Source organism: Silene latifolia, chromosome 10 (genome assembly GCF_048544455.1).
Source record: "Silene latifolia isolate original U9 population chromosome 10, ASM4854445v1, whole genome shotgun sequence".
In the NCBI taxonomy this organism is placed as follows: domain Eukaryota; kingdom Viridiplantae; phylum Streptophyta; class Magnoliopsida; order Caryophyllales; family Caryophyllaceae; genus Silene; species Silene latifolia.
Genome location: NC_133535.1, coordinates 141,789,724 through 141,817,003, shown reverse-complemented (window position 1 = coordinate 141,817,003; position 27,280 = coordinate 141,789,724).

Here is a 27,280-nt window from a genome sequence, read left to right as displayed (position 1 = left end):
ATTCTAACACACTCGCTAAAAGAAGAAATGTTTTGACTCGTGAAGTGGGTGTGTGCCACTTGTGTTGAGTGAGCTTTGAAGAAAGACAAGGTTTTTGAAAATGTGTGTCCTAGTCAACTATAGTGTAGTTGTAGGAGTGGACTCGAAGTGAGGTTTTGAAATGGGCTTGTGGCCCGAATTTCGACACGAAAAACGGACAGAGTTTTGACCGGATTTTGCGCTAATTGAAAGCCTATTTCGAAATTTTGTTTGAAAATGGGTTTTGATTTTTGAAAAATCGTCATGGTTTTGTTTAGAAGTGGTGATCACGTAAGGTACAAACATTTATACAAGCATTATAACGGGATGCTGAGTGAATTTAAAAGGGTTTTGGTTTAAAGGGTGAGTTGCCATACCGAACCATCAAACCCGAAGTCTGTGGAGAGGCTCATACCAAACAAGAGTAAGGCCGATTCCTAGTCCATTTCCTCAAGTAGTGAAGGCCCTTGATACAAATAAGAGTAAGAATCATGGTATGGATGACGTCAATCGCTATCCATCCTTCCCAAATAAGAATTAGGACCGTTTAGACGGGACGATTGGTCGAATGGGTTGGGTTGGGCCTAGGAAGGCCGAATAAAACGGTCTAGGAAGACCGAGTTATGAAAACCGACAATTGTCTTGTACAAACTATTCCCTAACCTTGTTCAAGTTTCACCCTTGCTACACGTAAGTGTATTATCCCCAGCGGAGTCGCCAAACTGTGGACATGGGGGGCCCGCGGGGGCGCTTGGGAGGAAAAGAGAAACAAGCGTTTGCATTTTTGTATGGAGTCGCCACCAATTTTTATGGGAAATTGGAACCGTTCGAATACCTCGTGTCATGTCAAGACACAAAGTAAAGACATGAACACTAAGCAATCGTTACCCTTAGCATTCTATGTCTAGAATGACTCTCGTGGATGCCAATGAACATGGGTGTTCACAGATATCTGGAGTAAGGGGTGAGGGTACGTATTAGGAAGCTCTTTTGATCGAACACCTAATCCCGCCCGCCTCGATAGCGGCCTCTACTAATGATTAGGGAAGTTATTCGTACTTGATATATCGTCGATTGTATGCATGCAATGCAACATCCAAGTTTTAATCCTAGCATGTGAGAATTAATACTAAGTCGGTTGACAATTAATTTAGCAAACAATTGGGTCGAATTAGGGATTTAAGGTTAATTACATGTGAAAACATTCAAGCAATAAAAGAAATACAATAATTGTAAATTACAATAATGAAAACTACATTAATTACAAAGGATTAGGCAATTTATGTCGAAAATACATTTAAAACGGATAATTTAAGAAAAGAAAAAAAGAAAGAGTAAACGAACAGAACATAAGCGATAATACGAATAATAGTCAATTATACGTAAGCTAATTAACTAAGTCAAGGCAACAACGGAGTTCAGGGACAGAATTCAACCCGGAACAGGCGCAGCAGAGCTGCGTCCTTTGGAATAGGCGCAGCAGATGCTGCGTCTATTCCTGACCTGAATTTTGGCTGTGAAGCCGGAATTGCGCGTTGTTAATATTCATTGGTGAATTTAATGATTGATTAAAATTATTTACTCGGATGAAAGTGATTAGTAGGTTATTTACATATGAACGGGTCATAACAAAACATGGATGAAACGGAATTAAACGAATTAACATAAGATGGATTAATTACAGGAGTGAAAGATATTAACAAGCTAAACAAATTAAATCAATTGATTAAGTTAAACACGAAGGATTAATGACGAATATGTGATAAATACGACAGAAGACAGATGATAACTATATCAAAGACGAATTCCAGAAACCCAATATTGATGAATTGAATCTCTATAACCCGGAATTGAACTTAATGACGAAAACTCGCAAATATTGGATTATTTGGGATTTAAGTCGGATTTGTGATGATTAAAACATATTAATGATGATGATTATAATATACATGTGAATTAATGTGCTATTGCGATGAAGAATTAATAAACAAACGAAACAAATAGACACGACGAATTACAGAGGACGAACGAAGAAGAAAGGAAGCAGGAACTGCGGCAGCCTCACGAGGAGGCGCAGCAGAAACTGCGCTCCTTTGAAGAGGCGCAGCAGTTGCTGCGTCCTTTCTCGACGGTTATCTACTGGAAATCCGTAAAAAGAGGTTTTAAAGCATGGTTTTAGAAATTGGTTTTAATGATATTTTAGACATAAACCTTACATTGACGATTACAAGAAATAAATACAATAAATAAAAGAGAGATTATACACCCTCAGACTTACATGTTGACTAAACGAGAAGGACTAAGATATCGATTAGTGATGCTCGACGCGAATGCAAAGAAAGTGCCCTCGTAAGAGGAAAACGATTAAGTTAATTAAGTTGATTGATGTGTAGTTGGTCAAATTGGTCGGTCATGCAAACGAGGCTGGTACTCAGAAGGATCCGAGCTTACGTGGTCGAATGTTCAAGCACGTAGACGCCAAAAAGTAAGAACAAAGTCTAGAATGCAAAGGGAGAAGAGAAGGGCGGACACTCGCGTGAGAAATATGAGGAGCGAAGGCTCCTATTTATACTAATCACGTGAAGGAATTAAGGTTTCGGAGACTCTTTGGAAGTGAATCTCGGAAAGATACGAAAAATATACGAGAAATACGCAGAAAAGGGCCTGGGAAGAGGCGCAGCAGCAACTGCGTCTCTTGGAAGAGGCGCAGCACCTACTGCGTCTGTTCCCAAGGGGTTTCCTCCTGCGGAAGAAAGATTTCTGTGTTTGAGTTATGGTAGGACGGAAATAATTCGGTTTTCCTTAATATTTTATGTGAATATTACGGGAAATTGTTTACCAAAAGATAAAATTTATGAAATATGGAATAGAAATATCCGGAACATTCCAGAACATTCTGACTCGGGATTTAACGGTTATCAGAAAATGAAGACGGTTTTAGGCCCGGACTCCAAATGTACTCTAGTTACTGTCAAAACGACCGTATCGGCACGTAGATGACAACTAAGAGGTAGACATTAATATTTGAGCAATCACTTGACGATAATCTTACAAATTGTCACAAATCGTTCCGCGTATCAAACATGCGGCCCAATCATCACCGGGTGGTTTGCGAGAGGTGCAGAAATGAGGTATTTACATAATCCCCATCTCCCTTGTTTCCTTGACTTATACAAAGAGTAAAGAAGTTGTACATCAGAATATAATGAGTTACATTGAAAGAGTGCACATCTAGTTTGTCATTAATCTATGTTTATGTATGCTGATGTTCATCATAGGTAAGCAAAACAAAAGCGGATAGTTAGAAACAATTATCCTACCGATAAACTGTATGAATATCACAATCTCGGCACAAAACAATCATCTCGATAAAAAGTTGAACAAAAAAAATTCAGCAATATCATCACACAAAACCAGAAATCTCCAACATTAACAAAAAGAAACTAGAAAGAAAACAGAAATCTCCAACATCAACAGTTAAAATTCAATCACCATACTCAAAGGAGGTATCACTAGAAACCGAACAAGAACAACAATGAAGACACAATAACAAACTCCAGTCAAATCCTCAAATATTGCTAATTCAACATCCAACATTAATCAAATAATATAATTTACTGGAAATCTAAATCAAATGATAAAAAATCAGCGATATATAATCAAATCAACTATACAAATAACCACATACTTCGATTACAATAAAATCATCAAAACCCTAGAAAAATCGATGTGCAACGAAACAAATATTAATGCATACAAAGAGTAAAGAAGTATAAACTCTAGATATATCGACAAAGATGAGGAAACATACTTGAATTGCTCTTTCAATTAGCTGTTTATTGCATAAACCCTAGAAATAGGGATGAAAATTGTTGAGAAATAGGAGAGAGGGAGCGAAAAGAATCGACCATAGGATAGCTGTGTATTTGGAAATACGTGGGGTTGAGGGATGGATTTGAAATAGGATAGTTTACTAAAGTTTAAAATCCAATAGGATTTCATTAAAATCCAAATCCAAATGTCAGTGTTAGCCCAAACAGCCAATTTGGCCCAAATCCGTATTTGAAAATCAAACCCCCTTTCCCAAACAGCCCATAAACGAATTCTTCGGTATTTGATTGGAACACAAAATCTTTACTTATGGTATCCCTTACATTGTCCTCTTGATCTCATAGGCTTTTCGGATGCGGAATTGCAACATTCTTGGGTCCTTGTTTGATCTCTTGGGGCTCAAAGAAATAAAACACGGTAGCTCTTTCAACGGCCGAAAGTGAGTACGTTAGTGCCGCACATTGTTGTTCTCAATTACTTTGGGTAAGACAACAACTCTTGGATTTTGGTATTATTTTTGACTCCGTTCCCATAATGTGTGATAATACGAGTGCAATAAATATTTCCAAAAATCCTATTCAACACTCTAAAACCAAACACATCGATATTCGTCATCATTTCATTCGTGATCATGTGGAAAAGGGACATGTTAGACTTATCTTTTGCAAAACCGAAAATCAAATTGCCGACATTTTTACTAAGCCACTTGCAAGAGAACACTTTGAGAAATTTAGACTAGAAATTGGGTTAATTAATTGCTTGTGATTTTTAGTGTGAGTTTTGTTGATTTCCTTAATTGATTAAACTAAAATGGACATATGTTATTTGGTGTTCTAAGTGCATTCATATTATTTTTAGACCGGAAATTGACACCATACTCGTGAGCTGGTAATCACTCAACCTCATATCTAAATTTACGTTTATAATATACTACCTTGCATTTCATTTCGAGTGATGAAAATTAATTATTTGGGCCAACTACCCCACTCACCTCATTTAATGTTTGGGCCATCTTCTATCCTCAACCCACCGCCCAAACTCCTTCAACCCACAAACCTTTCACCTTCAACTCCCTCCATCTCACCTACCCATTAAACTCAACAATTACCCACCATGGTCAAAACGTCCTTCAATACTACCATCCCCATCAAACCCGTGAAAATGACTAACCCGTCCACATCAACAGACCCACCACCTACCTCTTAAACAATGCCATCTCAAAAAGACTCATATGCCTTTCCTCGCCATCAAAATCCATCCACAAATCCATCACCTACACCTAACCCAGAACCACCAAACCCTCACCCAACACCTCTTGCCACTGTTCCACCAACCGCGGTCCCATCTGACGACGTTCCAATCTCCACCATGGTTGGGCGTCGAACCCGAGGAGGTCGCAAAAAGACTTCAGCGGTCCCTAGCTCCTCCGTCAAAACTGTGAATGTGGATGTTGATGAGAGTGAAGAAACTCCGGTTAGTTCAACTGTGGATCCGACTATGTCTGCCGATCCCACTCCGACTCCGGCAAAGCAAGGTAACAAAAGAAAAGAGAAAGCTACTTCATCACAATTACCCCCTATCTCTGAAAGTGTAGAACAAAGTGACATTGAAACCCCCACAATCAATCCTCCTGTTGAACCACCCAGCGAACCTCCCTCGAAAAAATTGAAACCATCAAAGAAAAAATTAGTGTATCTCTCACCTTCTGATTCCGTTTCCCTAATCTCTAAATGGGATGTGGCTCATGTTTGGGAGCAACTAGAAAGCTTGGATCTTCCCACCTCCATCTACAAAAATTGTGAACGTTTGATGACACCCAAAGCTATTCACTCTCCTCGAGTGTACAAACAGTCCTGGTTCGAGTCTCCCGCCTTTCACAATGTCCGGGATATGATTTTGGCTCAAGGATGGGAAACATTGTTGGAACTTCGTGAACCCGTGTTTGTCAGTGAAGTGGTTCAATTCTTTGCATCGGTCCGACTGGACAAATCGGGTGATTTCCTCACGGCTAAGGTTAATGGTAAGCCCCTTAAACTATCTCAATCTGATTTTGCCACCGCTCTTAATATCCCAACTGGAGGTTATGATAATCTCCCCGCTGAAACTTGGATTGCCCTACCTTACGCCTCACCCCTATCCATTGCCAAAGTTGTGTGTCCAAAAACTGTCACTTGTGGTCCTGTTAGCAACACCTCTATACCCCCTCCTCTCCGAATTGTTTTTAACATGCTTTGTCGCTCCATTTACCCTTCGGGTGACCGGGGCAAATTATCCATAGCCCAACAATATCTCATATATCACATTGCAACACATAAAAAGGTTAATTTGATTGGGTTAATGTTTAAGCGATTTGATCTCAGTTCGACCAAACTTCGTAAACCCTCCTCTAGTGTGCTCCATTTACCCTATGGAATGTGGTTGTCAATTGTGCTCAAGGCGCACGGGGTGTTAGTGAGTTCTAGTTTGGGTTCATTGGACATGTGCGACATCATGAGTAACGGTCAAATGGGGAAAATGCTTATCAAAGTGGATAATGATGAACTGATTTCTGTGAAGATTAAGTCCGATCCAGAGGGTGGGTCGTCTAGTCAAGTTGGTACGGGTAGTTTGCGGGAAGTTCTTCAAGCCGTTGCTGATTTGAGTGCTTGGATCAAGCACGATGCTAGTCAAAAGGACATGGCTATCTCGGCTCTTGCCTCCACCATGGACTTGATTCGTGGTGAAGTGGATATCATCTCCACTCTCGTCTCAACAAAATAACATGGTGATGATGCTCGTGCTAATCCGTTGGATGAAGATCCCTTGGGTAGTGACTCAGATGGTGACCAAGCCTCCTCTCCTTGACCCATCCTATCCATTTCAACCTCTTGACTTTATCCTTGCCTTCTTATTTTGTCCCACCTTGTTGCGCCCCTCTAAGACTATTTTTCTTTCACTCGTTATTTTATGCTTGGTGGTGTATGTTAAACTACTTTTAGCCATGGTGAACTATGGTTCGACTTTGCTTAAACCGTATGTTTGTGTTGACTTTGTTATCTTGTCACGGTTATATGTGTCTTTTTGTGTTTTCTTATGGTTGTTTGCTCTTGAAGCCATTGACATCCCTATCCTTTTTGATGATGTCAAGAGGGGGAAAAGGTAAATTCATGCTCTTAATCTCCTTGCACTTTGATTAACTAATGTCTAGGCCTAACCTTCACAAATTTTACTCTTGTTTTGGGGCAATGTAAACTTGCCATGGTTAGTTTGATTTAAGTTCTTGCCTTATATAAGGTAATATAGTCCCTTCTCTCATATGATCTTGCTTGATTAAATCTTGAAATGAGTTGTTTACATTGCTTACATTCGTTTTAGGGCTTGTCATCATTAAAGGGGGAATTTGTTGGGTTCCTTTGATTGATGATAACATGCCTATTTGATGTGTGCTTTCTTAGTTTACCTTTTCAGGATTTATGGTTAAATCAAGCTTGGATTAAGAAGTGTTGAGTTGTTGATCATCCCTTTGTATTGAGTCTTAGGCGTCATCTAATGTACAAGTTAGAAATTAAAGTATTTTAGAGTAATAGAAACAGTCAAGACCACTGTTACTTTCACAAGTAACAGTAGCCTGGACTATTGCCGCAATTCGTAACAACTTGAGCACTCTCTTATCTTTCAAAAACCATTTTCGTGTCTCATATTTTGAAAGATAACTTTCAGATTTTTACAAGGATTTGGCCTTCTAGAAAAAGTGGTTTGAGTAATTATCTTTTTCAAATTGTTTCCTCTTAATGTTATTTTGACCCTTTGGTCTTTCATATAGAAAGGTTTGGTTTTTGCCATTTTTGTGAAAACTTGTCATCATGTGACTTGTTTCACATCCTTTGTTTTCTGAAAACTTGTGGTCACTTTTGGGATAATTTCAAACACTCTTTCTCTCTTTTGCCTTTGATTAAGAACCTTCTTTGGTGCAAGTTTGGGAGGTTGTTGAGACTCATCACATGTGATGGTCTTTGACCCTCAAAACCCTAACAACTCCCTTGCTCATCCTCTCTATAAAAGGCATGCCTCATCCTTTCAAAACTCCAAGACTTTTTCTGAGATTCAACTTAAGTTTGCAAATCGTTTTTTCAAAGCTTAAAAAAACCGAGTGTTTATTTTGCAAAACTTTCAAAAGTCTTCAAGTTGTTACAATCATGGCTACTGTTACTTTAATGTACTAGACTCTCTCACTTATGAATTGTTGATCTTATAAAGTTGTCCACCTCAATTCTTTTTAAGAATAAGTTAGTGGAAACTTGATCCTTATAACATTCTTAGTGTGTGTGTAGAGTTTAGGACGGAGTAGTCTTCAACTCTTTGGCAACCGGAGTAGGTTGCGAGTTGGCTTGTTCTAGAACGGAGTAGTTCTTGAACTTGTATCCCAACCGAAGTAGGTTGTTGTCTTTTTATTGTACGGGTTTTTAGTTTTCGGAGTAGATCACTAAAATAAATCAATAAAAAATAGATTGGACGTAGGCACTTGAGTTTTTTGCCGAACCAATTCAAAAATCTCGTGTTTAATCTTCTTTATTTTATTCCGCTGTTATTTGTCTTCTTTACTTTGTTTTCCTTAACTTTCGAAGTAACAGTTCCATATACTGTCACATTTGGTCTGCAGTCTGTACTCCTTAAACTGAGACAAATAGCTACAGTCAGAACGATTGTTACTTTCATTCTTCAGCAAACATTCATTTTAATACTCGTTTAATCTTGCAATATTATACGAAGTATTCTCTCATCTCTTTTGTTCTTATAACTCACTTTAAATCAATAAAGTTGAAGTTAAATTTTTTTAAATAGTACCTAATTCATCCCCTCTCCCTCTTAGGTACTTGAATCCATAAACTCAACAGTAAGCAACTATAAAGATCAAACTCCCTTCTTCAAAAAAAGAAAAAAAATTATTAAACTCCAAAATTTGCAGGAACAATCAACAATGGCAACAATCAATAATGGCCCAGTGTTCTCACAAATTTTAGCACCGATACTTAAAATCATTAACAACCTCACATTATAAACCTAAACACCATTATCAACGACATAAACCATCAACAACATAACCATTGGCCTCAACCGCGACATCTCGTGCTGCTAACCTTCTTCACCTTTGATGCGTGTCTTTTATATAAGGTTTTCACCTCATTTTTACACGCATTTCTGTGCTTTTTATGTAGCATCTGGCTACAAATACCCCCGAATATTCTACTTTCGTCCGTTTATTGTAATTTGCAGGGATTGACTGAAGAGAAGCTAAATCGAGCCTTAACTGTCCCAATTGCATGCATTCATGGAAATAAGGAGCTGGAGCTTCGAAATCTAACACTTGGAAGACGCATGAGCCGAGTTGGGGAAGCAACTCAAGGTCTAACGTGCCTATGTAGCTCGATCGAGTGGTTAACTGCTCGATCGAATGCCTATTACACTCAAGATTGATCGATCGAGCTGGTTGAGGGGTCGATCGAGGAGTTTATGCTAGTGGTGCTCGATCGAGTGGGTCACATATACTCGATCGAGTGGTTCGGTGATGATATTGCTCGATCGAGTAGATTATTCTTGCTCGATCGAGTGGTGTCGTGTGTTTTAGTTAATTTCCGCCTAATTATTTACGGGCTTTTGTAATCAGTCCATAGATTAGGTTTGAGAGTGAATTTTAGTATAAGACTGGAGAGGAGTAATTACGTTACTCATCTCTTCACTTCGTTCATTTTTCGACGCCACTTTTTGTGACTATTCCTTGGATTCTACTCTCTACACTTTGCTACTCGGATTCGGTATTATCAATCTAGTTTATTTCTTAATCTTATTTACTGCTTTTAAATCCTTCTTCTCTTTGTTTTATAATTGTTCAATCGGTTTCTTAATAGTTTTTCCATCATGCTTAGTTTTAATTATTTGGTTATTGTAATTGTTAATCCGACGATTATGAGTAGCTAATTTCCCTATGCTAAGACTATAGGGGATCCATAATATGAAGGGAGAGTAGTCGATTTACTAGGTTAATACTGGTACCGTCTTTGTTGTTAAAATGCTACAAATAATTGTAATTGCCTAATTGAGTCGACGCAATTAGACCCTTATTCTTAGTGGACCTTGACATGGACCGAAAGGTTGGAAGAGGAGACTAGTAGCGAACAATAGAGTATTGCGGCAAAGGGCGAAAGTTAAACTGTTTACACTTTAGGGTGAATTAAGGACCGAAAGGTGACGTTCGCTACCCCTTAGACCGTACTGCATTGCCCTGGGACCTAGATTACTCGACCATATGATTATGGTGAACCGTTTGTCTTAGCTATTCTCCTTTATCTGTTAAACTCCTTCCGTTTATTTCTCTTTTCCTCATCCTCTTAGTTTAGAAATCACAATTTATAAACCCCCAATTTGGTTACCTTGGACGAACTTAAGGTCAGCCGACAAATTCCTACCTCTCTGTGGATTCGACCCGACTTCCCTAGCTATATTAGTTAGAGCCAGTTGGTTATTTTTGACAGGTACGCGACCGACGTGTCAACCTTGAACCACTTTTTGCCGGTGGTGAACTAAACCACGGTTTAATTGAGCAGTAGTTGAAGGGTGGTAGGGTGGTCGACGTTAGATTGGTGGGTAGTGAAATTAGGGGTAGATTGGCCAAGGTAAGGGGGTTAGAGGCTAGAGTTGACGGAAAGTGGACTGGTCGTGCGAGGCGACGGGGTACATGGTCGGAGGTATTGATGAGGGTTACTGGGTATTGAGTTTGAGATGGAGAAGATGAGGGTTACCAATTACTACCTTACTGGGTATGAGATTTGTGAGATATGAAACCTAGATTTCATTATTGATTTAAGTTTTACCTTATTTGAGATGATTGATTAACTATTAATTTAATGTGGTAATTAATTAATCAAGATGGAAATGGTGGAAAATTTAAGGAGAGAAAAGGAAAGTTGCAGGTATGAAGGAGGAAGATGAATAAATATTAGAAAAGGCAAAAGTGGGACCATTAATGAATTTAACCTGCTATTACAAGTTAAAAAAATGCAATTCTATTAAAAGATTATGGGTGTCATAGTTGAGTATATTACGGGTTAAATTGTAGTTTAGTTTAATTTGAGAAGACCAGTAATAGTATAGAGTATTCTCATTAAATAACCCTTTAATTGAAACCTCTAGAGCCTTGATGTTATTTGCTGGTTTTCCTAAGAGATTTTGGGGGGGAATGTCTTTTGGCTGCAACACACATTATCAACAACTTGCCCTCTGTTATTCTTAATTGGAATACTCCCTTCGAAATTCTTTTAGGAAAACCCCCAACCTATGATGAATTGAAAGTTCTGGGTGTTTATGTTATGCCTTGAATACTTCTCCTCACAAGGATAAACTTGCTGCTAAAGGTATTAAGTGTTTGTTCATTGGCTACCCTTATGGACAAAAGGCCTACAAAGTTTATGATTAAGCAACTCATTGAATATTTGTCAGCAGAAATGTTATTTTTCATGAGAATATTCTTCCTTTCAAGCATTCTGCCATATCTCCATCAGTTCAGACTCATTCTTTATTTCCTGAAGATCATTCAATTGGTCTAGATGATCCTCTTCTACCTATCTCTTCATCCTCTGGGAGCCCACCATCTACAACTACTAGTGGTTCAGGTTCACCAGGCCCTGCGGCCACAACAATTTTTACTGATGTTAGTACCATTCAGCATACTGAACATTCTGTCATTCCTGGTCCAGATGTTTCTCACACAGCTGCTGATATTCCTGCTAGAAAATCCAGCAGAGTTAGACAAGCACCAACAAATCTAAGGGATTATGTGTGTCCTAGTCTTCCCTCTTAGCAAATGATTGCACTTCTAGTTCTTTCAATGTTTTTAATGTTGCTTCCTATCCAGAACCTTATCAAGTATCTCTAACTTCTGTACTCAACACTGTTGAGCCTTCTACATATGCACAAGCTAGTTCAGATCCCAAGTGGGTAGCAACTATGGACAAGGAGTTATAGGCGCTGGAAAGCAATGGCACTTGGGAAATGGCCTCCCTTCCCTCTGGTTTTAAACCAATTGGCTCCAAATGGATTTTCAAAATCAAGTTTAATCCTGATGGTTCTGTGGAAAGATACAAAGCACGATTAGTCGCCAAAGGGTTCACTCAAATTGAAGGCAAAGATTATAAATCCACGTTTTCTCCTGTTGCCAAGTTTAGTACTATTCGAATTCTTCTCTCTGTTGCAGCATCTAGACAATGGCCTATTCATCAGCTTGATATAAACAACGCCTTCCTCCATGGATATCTTGACGAAGAAATTTATATGCATCCTTCCGCTGGATATTCCAAGGCGAAGTCGGGTGAATTTTTTAAACTCAAACGCTCTCTTTATGGCTTAAAACAAGCATCTCGTCAATGGAACATTGAATTGACAAAATTGTTGCTTTCTCAAGGCTTCCTTCTTTCAAAGAAAGATTATTCTCTTTTTACCAAGGAAGTGGACAATTCCATTGCTGTTGTCTTAGCTTATGTGGATGATTTGCTAATCACAGGCAATAATCCCATCATTATTCAGCATCTTAAAGATTCTTTAGACAATGCTTTCACTATCAAGGACCTTGGTCTTATTCGTTACTTCTTGAGGTTGGAAGTAGTCAGATCATCTCAGGGTTTATTGGTTAATCAGCGCAAGTACGTCTTATATATTCTTAAAGACACCTGTATGGAGGATTGTCATCCTGCCTCATTTCCTTTATCTCGAGGTTTAAGGCTTTCTATTGATGAAGGGGAAGTGCTCACAGAACCAGAAGTTTACCGCAGACTCGTTGGTAAATTGCTCTATCTTAATTTGACAAGACCTGATCTTTCGTATTGTGTTCAACACTTAGTCAGTTTTTAAGTACTCCTCGTCATCCCTACTTACAAGCTGCCCTCCATGTAGTTCGATATTTGAAGGGCACTCTTGATGCAGCCTTATTTTATCCTTCTGATAATGTTCTTACTTTACGTGCTTATTGTGATGCGGACTGGGGTTCGTGTCGGTATAGTTATAAGTTTCTCACAGGTCATTGCGTGTTCTTGGGTAATTCCTTGGTGTCATGGAAAACAAATAAACAAAAGACTGTTTCTAAATCATCTACTGAAAGTGAATATCATGTTATGTCCTACAATGCTAGAGAGTTGGTTTGGTTATATTCGCTTTTGGCTGATTTCAAAGTTTCTTTTTGCCTTCCTATACAGCTCAATTGTGATAATAAGGTGGCTCAGCATATTGCAGCCAATTCGGTATTCCATGAACGAACCAAACACCTCAATATCGATTGTCATTTTGTTCGTGAACGAATATAGGATGGGTTTATTTCTACTACTCATGTCTCTTCAAGTATGCAACTTGTCGACCTTATGACAAAGCCACTTGGGCAACAACAATATATCTTTCTCTGTTCCAAGTTGGGTCTGCATTTCGTACCTCTATCAGGCACCTCCAACTTGAAGGGGGGTGTGAGTTAGAAGGTGCTTCTAAGGTGAGCACAGAAGTTGATCAAGTCATGCAGAGGAAAAGACCGCAGAGATTACAACATATGAATGACTCAGTAGGGTTAAAGACATCAGTAGTCTCTAGATCAGTCTAGAAGATTCTATAGGTTGTTAGAGATTGTTAGGAGTTTTTGTAATTCTAGGGAAGTTGTTAGGAGTTTGTTGGAAGATATTTTATAAAGAATAGAGTAAAGGAAATTGTATAAATAGTTGTAAACAGATTCATTTGTTAAGTTAATACAATCACAACTTTTATTTCGTCTTTCTCTCACAACAAACCTTCATCAACTACTTCATCATCATCTTCCAACGTTTATCTTCATCTCCTTCAATGATGCTTCAACCTTGCTTTAATGGCGTCCTCATGTCATATTATCCACAATTTTACACAAGTACAACAAATCAAGATTAGATCAAGTAAAAGTTGTCACAAAATGGCTTTAACATTTGTGCCTCCTGTGAAACTAGATTTACCATCAATTCCTATTCAGGAGTTGAGTAAATTCAATACCAACCAAATCCCTGAAAGATATGTTGTCTCGGATACGACTTTGGAGTCAAATGGATGTGTTCTTCCATGAACGGACAGTAGTATCATTATTGATTATCAGCTTCTCTTAGACTTCTCTTGTCCTTGTGCTAAACAAGAGCTGATCAAACTTCGAGATGTGCTTAGGTCATGGGGTTGTTTCCAGGTTTGTTTTACTATTCTAGCTGCAAATAATGAGCAGTGACTCCATAAATGGCAAGTTGAAGTACAGACCAAAATTGGACAAAGTCTTAAGTGCCACAAAATAACTGCTGCATCACCTGTACTTCCTGTTAAAATAGAGCTACCATTAACCTCAATTCACCTGTACAAACCTGGTTTGATCATACCACGTGATGTTGCCTTTGTTATGCGGAAGTGTGAATATCCTTTGTGTTGAGCCTCTATTGCATCTCTGTCCACTGCTCATAATAGTACGATATTGTCCGATTTGGGCCAAGCCCTCACGGATTTACTCTTGGGCTCCTTCCCAAAAGGCCTCGTACTATTATATTCTCTGAACACTTATAAAGATGATCTTCCATCTTTACTCTACCGATGTGGGACATGGGTTTGAACCCTAACAAATCCTCCCCTCAAACCAAGGACCATCATCTTGACTCGTACCTTACCTCCATGGAGAACTTCAACTTCCCACCCCCTACAGCTCCAACATTCTTCTAGACACCCTTTGCATCACCAAGACTTAACCTCCCTTTACCGACACACCATGTGTCTCTTCTCTCCAGGGGTCTACTATCCCTCCACGGGACTGTGCTACTGTAACACCCCGGCCCAAACCTAGGGTCGGGAGCGGTCACTCACGGTAGCTTGCCAGGCTTTGTACATGGCCCACAGATCAACACGAGTCCTTTACAGTGCATTTTGTCCTCACTCATGCGCATCCCGGGAACCTTCCCAGGAGGTCACCCATCCTAAGACTACTCTCAGCCAAGCACACTTAACTGTGGAGTTCTTTCGCATGTATAACCAGAAAAGAAACTGCAATTTTTGTTGATATGAGTAGTACTTTCAACCCCTTTAATGACTAGTCAGATTTTAAGCCTACCAATGGACCTCTTCAAGGGGTTACCCCACTCGAATAACGTATTCTGTTCAGTGGAGTATTACACACCCCCCACTTGAAGAATGCAACGTCCTCGTTGCGCCTGGCAGCATCTGACCGCAGCCGAGCCAAACCCAGAATCCTCCCCCGCTAGATTGGTGACCCGGGTACTCCAGACCACAGGCTTACCAGGCGGTCGCAGGGTTGCTCTGATACCACTTGTAACACCCCGGCCCAAACCTAGGGTCGAGAGCGGTCACTCACGGTAGCTCGCCAGGCTGTTTACATGGCCCACAGATCAACACAGGTTTTTTCCAGTGCATTTGGTCCTCACTAATGCACATCCCGGGAACCTTCCCAGGAGGTCACCCATCCTAAGACTACTCTCAGCCAAGCACGCTTAACTGTGGAGTTCTTTCGCATGGATAACTAGAAAAGAAAGTGCAATTTTTGTTCATATGAGTAGGTATCAAACTCCTCTGCGTCCAATCGGAATCACGGGACTTACCATGGACCGTGCACCTTTTGTTGCCTCCACTCAACCTTACCCCCCCTGTAACACCCCCATACTCCAAGTGCCTTACCAGGACCACTCAGGTATAAGGATGCTACCATCTCGGTTACCCGAGGGAATGATAATCATCAGACAATAAAGAAACAACATTTAAATAGTATAACTTTAGTGAAAGGTTACAATCCGAAACCAAATAGCAAAATACGAATACAAGTTCTCAAACCAACTGTCTAATCAGCTAAATGAAATGTTTATTAAACTACTAAAGCTACAGCGGAAGACTTCTATCATCAGACGGTGGCACATCCCAGCTATCCCATGTAACTCGACTCATACCTGCTCAATAACTGCTCACCATCCCCGAATGGATCACCACAATTTTTAAAACATTAAACGGGGTCAGTACTAATCACAAAATTTATATAAACCAACAACACAGTAAACAAACAGCTCAAACGATCACACACACAATCACACCCACTCCAATCAATCTCTGTCACCGACTATCCACTGGACCAGCCCTGCCAGTGGGGGACCGCAGCCATCACCAAATCCCCGCTCATCATACCGAGCGATAACCCTGTCCCATTAATGTGCACATCCCCTCCCGTGGCGGGTTCCACGGAGGGCGAAACTAGGGCGTGAAGCCACTCCCACAACTGACTCCACTCAGCCGAGAACGCATCTTGAGAACCTGAGACAAACAATCACAACCATCAACAGCAATCAAAACCAACAACCGTCACAATATGAATACGATAATATTCAACAATCACGAAACACCAACAATGCATTATGGGACTAATACTGAGCAGGGAAACCCTACCTGGAAAGCAACACAATCAGACGGTCTCACAACTGATATCAAAAAGCTTCCTCTACGAATCCTCCTCCGAACATACAAATATATAATCACTACCAATCACGAAATACAACAAAACCCCCAAATCCCCATATTAGGGTTTAACCAACTTTAATAAAATACTATAAAAACGGTACGTAGATCTTACCCTCGATGCAAGGATCACAAAGGTATAAAGAAAGGTAAAATCCGACCTTCCAAGCTCCGGGATTTGCCAACAATGCGATTGATGCGAAGAACGTAGTTTGATTTCTCTTTTTGAAAGCAATTAGGTTTTAAAAGTGTTTAAATAAAATTGACGGAAGTAATTATATACTTAATCGCATTATTAACAAAACCCGACAAATCATCCCCCGTAAACCGGTTACTCGATCGAGTAGCTTAGGTACTCGATCGAGTGCCCCCTTACTCGATCGAGTATCAACGTTACTCGATCGAGTACCCAACAGGTCAGAAACTATTTTTAAAACGCAACACACCCTTACTCGACAGAGTAAGGCCTACTCGATAGAGTACCCAGAGACTCATAAATCCGTAGTATTACAGTCTTCCCTCCTTAAAAAGAACTTCGTCCCCGAAGTTCAAACCACAACAAAACAAAGACACACACTACAACACTCCCGACTCAACAACCAAAACAAAACTCAACACAAAACATGTTACTAACCCAAACTCAACCCGACTCAACCACAACAAACATACCGACACAACGTAAAAAGGTATAAAAAGCTCTTAAAAACTCTTCGCGATCATCTCCTACTCCCCTAAAAGAAACAAGGTTACGTCCCCGTAACCATACATACCTGATAAAAAAGGAAAGGGTAACGCTCTCTCATGGCCTCCTCTGCCTCCCATGTAGCTTTCTCAGTTTCGTGGTTAGACCGAAGGATCTTAAGCAAAACTGTCTCACCACTCCTAGTCTTCCTAACCTTCCGGTCAAGAATCTGCTTAGGTACCTCAAGATATGATAAGGACTCATCTAGCTCTAAGCTTTGTGCCTCTAACACATGTGACGGGTCACTCACATACTTCCGCAGCTGAGATACATGAAACACATTATGCACTCTCTCTAACGCAGCTGGTAAAGCCAGACGATATGCAACCTCTCCAACCCGCTCTAAGATCTCATAAGGCCCGATGAACTTCTGACTCAGCTTGCCTTTCTTCCCAAATCTCATAACCCCACGCATAGGAGACACTTTCAGAAGAACCTTATCCCCAACCTGAAACTCTATATCCCAGCGATGTAGATCTGCATAACTGTTTTGTCTATCCTGAGCTGCTCTCATCCGTTCCCTGATCATCTTAATCTGTTCAACCATCGCATGTACCATCTCTGGTCCTAGAACCACTGCCTCAGCACTGTCGTCCCAACAAATTGGACTCCTAGTGTGATAGCTGTTGTTGTAAGAAAACTCTATCAAATCCAACCTCTGTTCCCAGCTACCACCAAAGTCCATCACACAAGCTCGTAACATATCCTCAAGATTCTTGATTGTTCTCTCAGTCTGACCGTCTGTCGCAGGATGAAATGATGTACTCATCTTCAAAGTTGTTCCCAAAGATTCCTGCAACTCTTTCCAAAACCTTGAGATAAATCTCGCATCTCTGTCAGATACTATGTCCTTAGGGACTCCATGTAACTTAAGCACATTCTTCCCATAAGCCATAGCTAATTGTGCTTTAGTCCATGTATCTTTCATTGGCACAAAGTGACCTGACTTGGTCAGTCGATCCACTATTACCCATATCATGTTGTTACCCTGTTGACTCTTTGGCAAACCCATGATAAAATCCATAAAAATGGATTCCCACTTCCACTCAGGTACTTCTAAAGACTGAATCTTGCCTTGTGGTCGTCGTTGTTCCCCTTTAACTCTCTGGCATGTCAAACAACAGGCCACAAACACAGCTGTTTCTTTCTTCATCCCAGGCCACCAAAACGTGTTCTTCAAGTCCTTGTACAGCTTGTCACCACCTGGATGTACTGAATATGGTATACAATGTGTCTCTGTCATGATAGTGTTTTTCAGCTCCTCATCATTAGGGACACACCACCTACCATCAAACCTCAAACTACCATCTGTATGAATAGAGAATCGAGACACTATCCCTTTTTCTACCCCATCTCTCCACTCAACCATCTTAGGATCCAACGCCTGTTTACCTCAAATATCATCATAAAGATCAGGTTGTACTGCCAAATCTCCCACGACATCCCCTCTCTGCATCATATGTATCCCAAACTTCCCCACCTCATCTCTCAACCTCACCAAAGATAGAGCTGTACACAAAGAATGTACACTCTTCCTACTCAAAGCATCTGCAACAACATTGACTTTCCCTTCATGGTAGATAATGTCCATGTCATAATCGCCAATCAGCTCAATCCACCTCCTATGTCTCATGTTCAACTCCTTTTGAGTGAAGATGTACTTGAGACTCTTGTGATCCGAAAATACCTTAAAGGTCGCCCCATAAAGGTAACGTCTCCAAATCTTGAGAGCAAACACCACTGCACCCAACTCCAGATCATGTGTAGGGTAGTTCTGCTCATACGGCTTCAATTGCCTAGAAGCATAGACAATCACCTTACCGTTCTGCATCAACACACATCCCAACCCATTCTTTGAGGCATCTGTATAAACCTCAAAGTTCTCGATCCCTTCAGGCAATGCTAAGATAGGAGTTGTGGTCAAACGCTCCTTTAATGTTTGGAACGCCGTCTCACAACTCTCATCCCAACGAAACCTGTTCTCTTTCCTCATCAAAGCTGTCATAGGTCTAGCTATCTTGGAGAAATCTTTCACGAACCGTGTGTAGTATCCAGCTAAACCCAAGAAACTCCTGATCTCAAAGCAACATTCTTTGGTGCTTCCCACTTTTGTCATCGCCTCAATCTTTGGCGGATCCACGCCTACTCCCTCCTTAGAGATCACATGCCCCAGAAAAGCAACTTTCTCTAACCAGAACTCATACTTGGACAGCTTAGCATATAACTCATGCTCCCTCAAAGTCTGCAACACAATCCTCAGATGCTCCTCATGCTCCTCCTTAGTCTTGGAGTAGACTAAGATGTCATCGATAAACACCACCACAAACTTGTCCAAAACGTCAAGATTCTGTTCATCAAATCCATAAACACAGTCGGTGCATTAGATAACCCAAACGGCATCACCACATACTCATAATGGCCATACCTCGACGTGAAAGTTATCTTTGGTATGTCCACCTCTCTAATCTTCACCTGATGGTACCCCGACCTCAAATCAATCTTGGAAAAGACTGATGCACCACTCAACTGATCAAACAAGTCATCTATCCTTGGCAAAGGATACTTGTTCTTCACCGTCACTCGGTTCGACTCTCGTAGTCTATACACAACCTCAAACTCCCATCCTTCTTCTTCACAAAAAGAATCGGTGCTCCCACGGCGATACACTAGGTCTAATGTATCCCTTCTCTATCGGATCATCTAACTGTTTTCCGAGCTCCTCCATCTCTTTAGGACCCATCCCAGACGGTGCCTTAGAGATTGGCCCCGTCCCGGTTTCAACTCAACTGTGAAATCTATCTCCCTCTTCGGTGGCAACCCCGGAATCTCCTCCGGAAAAACATCTGCAAACTCTCCCACCACCGGTATCGATCAGCTCACGGACTTTCTATCCGGTCATCTCTCACATGGCACAAGATCAAAGGGCATCCCTTCCTCAGATAAGACTTCAAGGTGACAGCTGCAATCAACTTAACTTTGGGTTTGACCACAAACCCACGATAAGACACACTAACACCCTTAGGACCTCTCAAAGACACTTTCTTTTGATGACAGTCTATCTTAGCTTTATACTTTCCCAACCAATCCATCCCGACTATCATCTCAAAACCGTCAAAAGGAAACTCTGGCAAGTCTACAGGTAGATCAACTTGCCCAACTATCATAAACACATCTCTATACAACCTCCCACATGATACTGGCTGCTTTCTTGTCCATCATGAACAGCTTTCCACTGGTCTTCTGTCCACCTCCCTGGACAGTACTGGCTGATGTGGTCGGCTTAGCACCCGACCCCGATTGTAGTTGTTGTTCGTAGCTGGTTTCTGATAAGAATTACCGCCATTGCAGTTACCTCCACCCTGATAGCTCTGACTTCCCCGGTTAGACCATGACCCAGACGGTCTATTGCTTGCATAGCTCTGTGCAGGTCCCTGAGAATAGCTCCCCCGAGCCGATCCCTGAAAAGCTCCAGGCATACTCGTGCACTCATGTCTCTTGTGGCCTACACCGCCACAGCCATAGCAGGTCATCCCCCAACTACCACTACCACTCACACGGCCACGCCCAAAGGAAGCCCCAGCACTGAACCCTGGCCCAGAAGAAAACCCTCTAGCTTGATTGTGGTTGCCTTTCTTGTGACTAGATTGGCCACCACCCTCACTCTCAGCCTTTGTTTTCTCACCCACTCTCTCCTGAGCCATCTCCACCAACCTCTCAGCTCTTCCAGCCCTCTCATAATGTAACGCCCCGTAATTTCGGACCGTTAATATATTTCGAAAATAATTTATTAATCAAATAAAATTTGATATTTAAGTATTTAAAGTAAAAATAATTCAAAGAAATATAATTTTATTATATTTTGAAGAAAAGTATTTATTTTGATAGTTTCGAAATGTTTAAAAATAGTTTAAACCGTGTAAAACTTTTTATTTCGAAATAAGGGCGTATCGGGGGGAAAATGACAATTCTTCTGAACGTTGGGTAAACGAATTTGGAAATGGGTCGTATGAGTATTCAATTTTCTTGTAATCTCGTGTTTAAGAACTTTGGTCTTGTCGGAATTTGCATTTGACCTACGGTTTTAATTATTATCGAAACGAGCCGAAACCGACTCGTAAAATCCCGACTAAAACCCGACTCCCTCATTTCCTTTCTCCCTTTCCCGCGGACAAACCCCCTTCCCCTTTCTTTTTTTTTTCTTCTGATTTTTCTATTCTTCATCTTCTTCAACATTCTAATCTTTTCCAAAAACACCATTTTATACAATTCCAAGCTAAAATCGTCACATCTTTCTCGTTTCTTATCGGATTTTCACGAAATTTACATTTCCGGAATCCCCTCGTCGAGATCTATAACCTGGTATAATTTAATTTCAGTTTTCTTGAAGTTGTTTTAAGACGAATTTTGGGTAATTTCGGTTTTATATACTTATTTTTGTGTTTTTATTGTTTATTTAGGTGAAGAATTGGAGGACGAGTTTGGGGACTCGTATATTGTCGAGGATAGCGGCTAGTGTATATTAGGGTTTGGGTTTTAAGGTGCTAATTGCTCATTTTCTAACTTAAGGTAACATATTTCGAGTTACTCGACGAATAATCGTCACAATCTTTGTTGTTTTTGTATGTTTGGTGATTTTTGTTTGAGTAGTAATTTTCACATGATAAAATTTGATGCATGCATGCTTAATTTATGTCTTTTGTTAGTTTAAGTTAACATAGTTGTATTGGGAACGATTAATTAGTGTTCAGACGATGTTATAATGAACAAAAATGGAAAAAAAAGAGGTGTGGGGGTGGCGGCAGCAGGCTCGGCAGCAGCCCGGCAGGCCCACGGCTGGCCCATGGCTGGCTCGAGTCAGCCCGGTGCTTGTTTCGCGGTTTTCCATGCTTTGTTCGTCATTTTAGGGTCATTAATGATATAATTAGAATAAGTAACATATGGTTAAACTTAGGAAATGAATCATAATAGTAGTTAATGTTGTGCTGGTTGTTTGTTAAGTGTTTAGGTGATTGATAATGTGTTACTTTCGTTTTTCACATGATAGAAATTGGAAATAGCATGAGAATAATATTGTGATAAATTTGTGATTTGGGCCAAAGTAGGCCAAGACTCTGAGCTGGGCCAGATTGACCGAACGAGTTTGGTCAAACTAGGTTTAAACCTGTCAGCCTCGATTTGACCGATGACCCGTCGCGGGACTCGGGTCGAGGGTTTGTCTTTGAGGTGAGATTGGTTGTTATTGGAAATTTTATGTTATGTCTTGATATTTGTAATTATCATTTCACATGTTGGTTGTTGGATGAATTAGCTGCCTTATACTTCAGTCTTGTTGCCTCTTTGCCATTTTAGCTTGTTCTCATGAATTATGAAATTAACGGTTAGCTGGAATTTGGATTATTATTGATAATGGAGATATTGTTGGATTGTCAACTGAATTGGGTATCCTACTTGTCTTGTGTGGTGTGGGCTAAAGTATTCAAGCTGGGACTAGGTCCTAGGTGAGTATTTCGGCCTTCATCATAGATAGGCCTTTATAGTCTTTGACGAGTGTATGTTCACTGCTTGATAGCCTCTGTGTTCCTGACTTGGTGGGTTTATATCCAAGTTGGGGCATGACCTCGTTACTTATTTTGATAGTAAGTGGTCAGCTTAAGTACTAGCCAACCCTTTGGTGGACTCCTTAGGGTACTCACTTTGTTTTAGAAAAATTGTGGGTCTTGGGTGCGGTGGTGTGTATCCGCATGTTTAGGTCTGCGCAGATCTTAGGCTAGGGTTGTGTTGTGTCTTGGCCATGTTTTATTAATATTAACCGCTGAGCCAAGATACCGGTTCGATTACCTTCCCTACCTCGTGGTATAGACTCGAGTTACAGAGTGACTATTGACGGTACTAAGAACTTATGCCTGTCTTTGATATATTGCCCTTTCTTGTTTGATGATTCTATGAATCATAGAAGGTGAGATGCAAGCCGGCTATGGTTGATAGAGTTTGGATTACAATTTGTTATATGTTTCACATGATAGTTTAAATTGGTCAATTTAGTATTCATATGTTATAATACTTGGAAATTAGATTAATTATCATATTGTTTACATGTTTTACTACATGTTACATTAATTATGACGATTCGTGGCTGGGAGGACTCGAAGTTACTCCCCACTGAATTGTGGCTTTCGTGTTTATATAAAATGCGATTGACAGGTTGTTGATGCTTTGTTGGGGTCACAGACAAGCTAGTGAGCATAAGGAACCTTGGACCTAGTTTTGGCTATTCTTATAGTAAACCTTTTAACTTTTGGTTTTGTATATAATTTGAAGGGACATATGTCTCCCTTTTCTATTTTGGGATTGTATCATTACATTTTCTTATCGTTAGCTATAGCATGTAAATTAGTTCGTTAGCATTGCAGGTTTTGGCACCCGCCTCTTGGGAATGTTGGAAATGTTGTGATTGGTTTAGAAAATTTTTTGAAATTACAGGTTTTTATATAGTTGGACCAATTACAAACATATCCTACCAGTTTTTCCGTAGAATTTACGCGTTTATTTATCGCTAATTTTTAAGGGTGTCACACATAAGCTTCCTTAACATCTGTAAGGACTCCCACGGGTAGCTTATCCATGATCTTAGGGGTCAACCCCCTCTCAAACCTCAGCGCCAGGTTCTCCTCACTCAAACCCATATCCTCAGCATACCTAGACTTCTCATTAAACTGCTTGTAGTACTCAGCAACTGACATATCGGATGTCATCTTAAACCCATCAAACTCCTGTCTCAGCTTACTCCTCACATGTTCAGGTACAAACTCTTTCCTCATAGCCCTCCGAAACTCTTCCCAAGGTATAGCAGGTAAGCTCTGGTTCGCATACATCTCCCTAGCACTCACCTTCACTTTATCCCACCACTCGCCAGCTGCTTCCCTCAGGTAGAACGCATCTTGTTCCACTCTCATCTCATCGGGACAAGTGAACTGTGTCTAGTATGTTCTCCATCTCACGATGCCAGTTGTCAAGAAGGTTCGGTTCCCCGGTTCCCTTGTACTCTTTTGGGTTAAACCTCGCTATATAAAGGCTGATCTTAGAGTGATCAACCTCCTTGTCCTTTCCCACTTTCTTTAAGGCCTCTGTAAGAGCATCCTGATGCTCCAACATCTTAACGATATCATCTATGTTCATGGTCTCAGCTCTCGCACACAAAGCGTTTCTCTTGGGCGGCATCTTGAAACTATATAAGAAAGGGTAGATATAAACATACGCACTAAAACCTCAAAACACGAAAGCAGGCTGCCCAGAACACACTCGATCGAGTGCCTAAACCTACTCGATCGAGTAGAGGCTACTCGATCGAGTGCCTCGACATCAGACCCCAAACAGACCTTCTGATCTCTAACATACTCGACCGAGTTAACCATAGCTACTCGATCGAGTGACCCCCTACTCGATCGAGTGCCCTATGTACTCGATCGAGTACCCAAAAACCACGATTCTGGTTGTAAAAACGTCAAATACCCACTCGATCGAGTCAGACCCACTCGACCGAGTACCTCGCCTACTCGATCGAGTACCCCTCCTTACTCAATCGAGTCATGCTGACTCGTATATACTACCCGCATGTTATCTCACATATCCCAACATATTATGCAACTTTTTAAACTCGACATATAATATAGTTAAGCATGCAATTCTACCAAGCTTTTCATATGATCAACAAAACAACTATATCATATTATCAAACGCCACATAGTAAACATCCAACATGTTTCTTGTTCAAACAACAGTTCTATATACTTCACCAACCTTTCATTCACAATCTCAACTTCTACTCCAAACATCCAACAATTACAACATACATCATCACATCCACATACAAGCTAACAAGCTTCACATTCGACCTTGACACATACCCCTCATATGACCGGTTCAAAATTGTAGGGTGAGTTCGCGACTTTAGGACGTCTCCCAAGCCTTTTGCATTAACTCCTACAACCTTTACCCCGAGTTCATTTTAATTGACTCCCTATGTTCATTAGATTCATTGGTTACAGGTTTCAGGATCGTCGCTCTGATACCATTTTGTAACACCCCCATATTCCAAGTGCCTTACCAGGACCACTCAGGTATAAGGATGCTACCATCTCGGTTACCCGAGGCAATGATAATCATCAGACAATAACGAAACAACATTTAAATAGTATGACTTTAGTGAAAGGTTACAATCCGAAACCAAATACCAAAATACGAATACAAGTTCTCAAACCAACTGTCTAATCAGCTAAATGAAATGTTTATTAAACTACTAAAGCTACAGCGGAAGACTTCTATCATCAGACGGTGGCACATCCCAGCTATCCCATGTAACTCGACTCATACCTGCTCAATAACTGCTCACCATCCCCGAATAGATCACCACAGTTTTTAAAACATTAAACGGGGTCAGTACTAATCACACAATTTATATAAACCAACAACACAGTAAACAAACAGCTCAAACGATCACACACACAATCACACCCACTCCAATCAATCTCCGTCACCGATCGTCCTTTGGGACCACCGCGAGTGGGGGACCGCACCGTACCCACCAAATACCCGCTCATCATACCGAGCGATAACCCTGTCCCATTAATGTGCACATCCCCTCCCGTGGCGGGTTCCACGGAGGGCGAAACTAGGGCGTGAAGCCACTCCCGCAAGTGACTCCACTCAGCCGAGAACGCATCTCGAGAACCAGAGACAAACAATCACAACCATCAACAGCAATCAAAACCAACAACCGTCACAATACAAATACGATAATATTCAACAATCACGAAACACCAACAATGCATTATGGGACTAATACTGAGTAGGGAAACCCTACCTGGAAAGCAACACAATCAGACGGTCTCACAGCTGATATCAAAAAGCTTCCTCTACGAATCCTCCTCCTAACATACAAACATATAATCACTACCAATCACGAAATACAGCAAAACCCTCAAATCCCCATATTAGGGTTTAACCAACTTTAATAAAATACTATAAAAACGGTACGTAGATCTTACCCTCGACGCAAGGATCACAAAGGTATAAAGAAAGGTAAAATCCAACCTTCCAAGCTCCGGGATTTGCCAACTATGCGATTGATGCGAAGAACGTAGTTGATTTCTCTTTTTGAAAGCAATTAGGTTTTAAAAGTGTTTAAAGAAAAGTGACGGAAGTAATTATATACTTAATCGCATTATTAACAAAACCCGACAAATCATCCCCCGTAAACCGGCTACTCGATCGAGTAGCTGAGGTACTCGATCGAGTGCCCCCTTACTCGATCGAGTATCAACGTTACTCGATCGAGTACCCAACAGGTCAGAAACTATTTTTAAAATGCAACACACCCTTACTCGACAGAGTAAGGCCTACTCGATAGAGTACCCAGAGACTCATAAATCCGTAGTATTACACCGCCTCCCGGGGTCGCTGACAATCTTCTTCTTATGTGGCATGCCGTCTCACTACCGTGAGACCAATGTCGGAGTCCCGCGCTTTACAATGTACGCCACATTCAAGTCTTGTCTCTATGCTTCACCAACGTACCTTCTATGGACTTGAGCTTTGCAATCAATCTGCCACATCGAGCCCATGCGTCCATGACTCGCGAATGCTTCTGTCCCGCTCTCCAAGCTCCACCATTTGTACGTCACAGAGCCTAGGCCCAAGTTTTTTAACCTTGGACTCTAATACCACTTGTTATGCGGAAGCGTGAATATACTTGTGTTGGGCCTCTGTTGCATCTCTGTCCACTGCTCATAATAGTACGATATTGTCCGCTTTGGGCCAAACCCTCACGGATCTACTCTTGGGCTCCTTCCCAAAAGGCCTCGTACTATTATATTCTCTAGAGTCTAGACACGGATAAAGATGATCTTTCATCTTTATTCTACCGATGTGAGACATGGATTTGCACCCTATCAACCTTGTTGTAACCTAACCCATTGCCATGTAGCAGCGGATTATCCACTGAATTTAAGCATATCAATAAGCGTGAGAAAAGAAACACCAAGCAATTCGGAAATACCTCGCCTTTTAAAAGCAGGTAGCCTTAGTTAATACTCCCTCCGTACCACACCAAAGGTAACACTTACTATAAACGGACGTACCACATCAAAGGTAACATTCCTTATTTGGCCC